This window comes from Macrobrachium rosenbergii, chromosome 51, assembly GCF_040412425.1.
Source record: "Macrobrachium rosenbergii isolate ZJJX-2024 chromosome 51, ASM4041242v1, whole genome shotgun sequence".
Taxonomy (NCBI): domain Eukaryota; kingdom Metazoa; phylum Arthropoda; class Malacostraca; order Decapoda; family Palaemonidae; genus Macrobrachium; species Macrobrachium rosenbergii.
Window position 1 is genome coordinate 63,420,156 of NC_089791.1, and position 5,687 is coordinate 63,425,842.

The window sequence follows — 5,687 nt, forward strand, 5'->3', positions numbered from 1 at the left end:
GCTTCCTAGGGGTCGTAAAAGGCACGGGATGTGGTCCTTGGTCCCCTTCGGTCACACGTGGCCGCACAACACGGCATTGAGAAGCTGGGTCACCTTGGGTGCTTGGTCCCTCTCCAGCATCCCAGTCTAAAACTCGTCTCACAAGCTCACTACCGACAGGCATCTCTGCAAACGTTCTGTTGCCTCACAAATAAGCAAACACTCGCCAAAGTTCTGCAAAACACGGATGCGTCAAGATATCGCTCTCCGACGATGCGCCGCTGATGCTTTCTGGTGCGAGAAGGAAGAAATTCGTGCATGCGCATCTGGGTGACGCTTATAAACAAAACAACAGCGTGATCCATGAACTCCCAGCATCCCTCAAGGTGCGTGATTTAAAACCTTTCGCAAACTAGGCCTATAATTATTTTTCTGCGAATATTTAAAAAAACATTTTTTAGTCGACGTACTGTACGTCCACTTGGCACCCAACAGACAATTTTAGTCGACGTATGGTATGTCCAGTCGGCGTTTAAGGGCTAGGAAACAATTTTTAGAGAGGGTGGAAAGTCAAATTGAACATGAACAAAGGTACAGTAAAAGAAATGAGAGAGGTTGCAGCTAGAGGCCGAAGGGACTCTGCAAAAAAACCTTAAGTAATGCCTACAGTGCACCACGTGAGGTGCACTGACAGCAGTAACCCCCTATGGGGCCTAGATGCCATGAGGTCACACAGCTCCCTACCAGAAGGTTTTCATTCCATAAACTATGAACACAAACCATCATTCCCAAGTGTCACACACAATCACATATATTGCTGCTCACTCATTTATAGCTTTATGTTTGCTGAGTTGGAATTGGGATATAGAATTTAGGCCAAAGGCCAAGCGTTGGCACCTATGAGGACATTCAGCGGTGAAACGGAAATTGACAGTCAGTAAGAAGGTTTGAAAGGTGCACCTTTCAAACCTTCTTACTGACTGTCAATTTCCGTTTCACTATGAAACAATTATTAGAAGAGGGTGAAAAGTAAGTTGAAAGAAAGAGAATTTGAACAGAGGTACAGTGAAAGGGGTTGCAGGCTGGGGTCCGAAGGGTTTATACTTGTTGATGTTATTCCTTGGCCTAAGCAATTTATTTTCGCGTCCCACTTCCTCCCCCTAACTTCTGGTCTATCCTCCTTGACCAAAGTAATTCTTTATTGAGTCTGCCATCCTCAGCTTGAGCAATTCCTCAACTCTCCCGTAGGTGGGTAGTGCCGTCAGTGCACTTCACGTGTGTAGGCATTACTTAAGGTTCTTTACAGCGTCCCTTCACCTCTTAGCTGCAGCCTCTTTCGTTCCTTTTTCTCTTCCTCCCTTCATATTCTCTTTCTTCCATTTGACTTGCTACCCTCTTTGACACTTGTTTCACAGTGCAACTGCAAGGTTTTCCTCATGTTACATTTTTAAACCTTTTTACCGTCAGTTTCCCGTTCAGCAGTGAACGACCTCATAGGTCCCAGCGCTTGGCTTTTGGCCTAAATTCCATATTCCAATTCCTTAACTCTTTCTTTCCCTTCCGGCTTTTCCCCTCAAAGAACGTTCAGTTACCATGACGCTCGCTTAGCAAATCCATTTGCCTTTGTACCACGACCCATATCAAACGACAGCACAATTTGCGTAAAAACAGACTTAGCAGCTTCCTGAGATGTCTTCGTAAAGAAACCCTTAGTGGCTTTTACCTTTTTTCCAAATAAACTAAAACAATCATCCTGGTAAGTAACCTCCATAATTTTAGTTACTTCTTTCACTATAATGCTTATTGTTCGTGCTTGGTGCCAGTTTCTCAGATTCGTTTCTTTACAGTTAACTAAACTCAATTAAAAAGTTATAACATTTTACCACAACCATTTTGTTCTAGAGCAACCAGTTTATTAAAAACCGTATCGAGAATTCATTTGTAAAACGTCGGGCTTATGTACCAATAAGATTTTTATAATCTGTATTTTATTTCATTCACTAATTTACAAATTCTTTCAGTAGTTTACAATTTTCATTTCCGCAATAAGTAGAAACGAGAGCAATTAAAGAACCATTAACACAAATACCATTTCATATGATATGCATATGAAGCATTCCATACCTAGCAGCAGTCATGTTAAAATCTTCCAAACGTCTTTGATTACTAAGTTCGACTGTTTTGCTCATTTATCTCCTGTTCGGTGTCAAATTCGCAAACTAAGGTAATGGTATCCGTAATAGTTACTATCCTAAACAACCATTCCTGAGACTTATTAGTCTTTAAATTGATTTCATGGATGGAATAGAATAGAATATAGCATTTAAATCTAAGGCCAAGCCCTGGGATCTATGAGGTCATTCAGCAGAAAGGGAAACTGAAGAAAGGGAAATTGATAGATGGTGCAACTGAGGGGAGGCTGGAAAGAAAGATATAAGAGAATACGAACGTAGGTACAGGGTTTCAGGGGATAGTTATGAAAATAAATGGCCATTACCCTACTAAATTGAATGGAATATTAAAAATTTAGGTAAAAAGCAAAGCATTGGGACCTATGAGGTTATTCAGAATCGAAGTGACCTATTAAACGGAAATCGTTAAAACAAATCATTAACACTAGAACGACCAAGCTGTCATACTGACCGGAATTTTTTTTCAAATGTATTTGCTTTCCGTAATTTCTCCCTAACAATCATGATTCTCATGTATATTGGATGTACGTATATTGAACTAAAAGGAAACTGAAATTAGCTTTATGCTCTACGAGATATGTACTTTTTTTGCTTTCAACGACCGAACGGTCATTTTAACCGCTGGTCTACACATATTTCGTGACATATTAGCAAGTATATCATAATCAGTCATTTAGTCGCTGAATGTGTCCTCAAATCGCTCGCTTTCACTACGATATCATCCTCTGATTCCGAGGGTGATCTTATAACAGACGACGAGGAAGAAGAATGCATTTCACATGCTGAAAGCTCATCCGCATCTGATGAAGAAGCCGATGATGGCAATGATGACGCAATACAAAGTGGGTATACTTTTCGTGAAAATGAAGTAGGTGGGAATGAATCGTGGAGCATATAATTTGAAGGGGTATTTGCCACAATAGGCATTTTGATGCCCTAGGAATTATCGCTAAAGGACAGGCAGTATAACGCTTTTTTTGATAAAAAAAAAAAAAGAACTTGGGGACCTCCATTTTTCCGTCAAACAATGTAAGAAACCGTTTTAAAGAAATTATGAGATTTCTAGATTTGCTGCCAGGTCAACATTATCCAGTAAATTGCAAACTGATAGATTTGCGTTGATTTCTGAAGTTTTGGACAGGTTTATCAAAAACAGTGTTGTTTGCTATAGACCACCCGAGAAGGTAATAGTGAATAAGTAGCTATACGAAATGCAGGCGCCCGTTCATACAGTGTATTGCCAGTTCAGTATTAAGTTCTGGTTAGCGGCTGATGTAAAATCAAAATACATGCTCAATGGATTTCCATATCTTGGTAAAGACCACTGTCGTCTTGCAAATCAACCAATCTCCGAATATGTTGTTCTGAAGTTAACAATATCATAAATCGGAAAAGGATGACATGTGACAATGGATAATTTTTCCACTTCAATAAAACTGGGGGAAAAATTACAAGCTACAAACACGAGTCTTGTGAGGAGGGCAAATCCCATTCGAATGGAGATTCCCACATACATATATAAATTCCCATGACGACCTGTACAGCAGACTAGTGCTGAAAAATAATTAGTACACTCTGACGGTGTATTAGTGTAAGCCAAAGGAAAATGTACTCATATTCTGTAGAGTTAACACAACTGTAGACATTGGAAACGATGCAAAGAAAATTAATGGAACTGTAAATTACTGTACTCCGAACTACGATGTCAATGCCGTAGGTAAATAGCAGTGGAAATGATATGGATGCGATATTCCCGCAGAACTTCCCATAATTACTAAGAAAATAAAACGGTGCCAGATCGGATACTGCAACGGGAATAAGACTTCAGACATTTGCCACCAAGGTAAGAGATCTGTGTGCGGTAAACGCATAAGCGAGGTGTTCAGGAAACTCCTTTGCAAAAAAAAAGTACTTGAAAAAACTGACATTACTCCCTAAAGTAGAAAGTAGAAAGTCGGTATATTATTTATATTTTAGACATTTGTCTTTTATATAAAAATTGTTTTTTTTTAAGTTTGATAAATATTAATATTTTTACGCTATGGTACTCAAATACAGATTATGTACAGGCGTTGTTATTTCAGTAACCTAAGAAAAAAAGTTAAATTTATCTTAGTTTAACCAGACCACTGAGCTGATTAACAGCTCTCCTAGGGCTGGCCCGAAGGAATAGATTTATTTTGCGTGGCTAAGAACCAATTGGTTTACCTAGCAAAGGTACCTAGAGCTTATTGTGGAATCCGAACCACATTATACCGAGAAATGAATTTCTATCACGAGAAATAAATTCCCCTTATTCTTCATTGGCCTGCCGGAGACGCGTAACTCGGGCCTAGCAGAGTGCTAGCCGACAACTCTACCGACTACGCCAACGAGGAACTTCAGTAACCTTAAAGGTATAAACACTTTTGTATACCGATAAAATTTCGCTATACTGACAATAACGACTGTCAATAGCAAGCGGAAAGCGGTCACTCGACAGTGCCGTCGTTCCAAGGAAGAGATGGTTGGTGTTACCTGCTGTTATGAAGTCCAGGCTTAGAAAAGATTGCTTATTTTTCATTAATCTTAATCTTGTACTTACTGTTTAGTGCATTTCTTATTTATTTGCACCAAAATGATATTTCAATGCAGCAAATTATATTTTATCTATTTCAGGTTTGATAGTAATTATTTAAGCTTTTTTCAGATAATTGAGGAATCTTATTTTACTGAGTGTCAACTTTATTCTATTTCCTTACTATGAATAATTATACACCAATGAGTCACGATGTTTTAACAAGCGAAAATGTAGACTTTTATAATGCCAATATATGTGCGGTCATTTTGGCCGCTCGGTCGTTCTACAGTAGGTCTGTAACATTTGGTAGTCATTCAAGTGTTAAATCTTTTTGGTAAAAGAACCTTTGCATCTCAAAGCTTTATGTGGTCAACCAGACTTGTTTGCCAAACGACCTCCTCTCCCCCCAAACCGCCCCTTATGCCCCACCTTTAAAAACGTCGCGCAATACTTTGACAGTATTTCAAATTTTTAAATCCATTATAAAATTCTTTTCAACTGCGTTAAATCCTATATTTAACCATGTACCTTAACTTCAATATTTAAGATTTTTATGCATAACTAAAAATTCTTTTCACCTGGTTAAATCTATATTTATTTATTTAAGTACCTTAAGACCTTTGTCCATCGAAGGGTAGCTGACCATCACATTATCAAACTTTCATACCAATGAATGGAAATAATTTCTTTGTGCTGGCTCCACGAAACAAATCATTTGATATTTAGTTTTACTTTCTAATTACACATTGTTCTAAGGTAGTAAAGTTACGTAATTTACATAATTTTTTTGCTCCCAATAAATTTAACGGCGCTCTTGGTACTGTACATTTACTCATCAGTATGGAGTCAGATTTCAGCTCGTTGTCCCACAAGCTAGCTAATTAGCTTAGGGTATCTGAGTCGTCACAATTTACCCAAACCATATTTCCACTATAAATGTTGAACAAATGGAATTT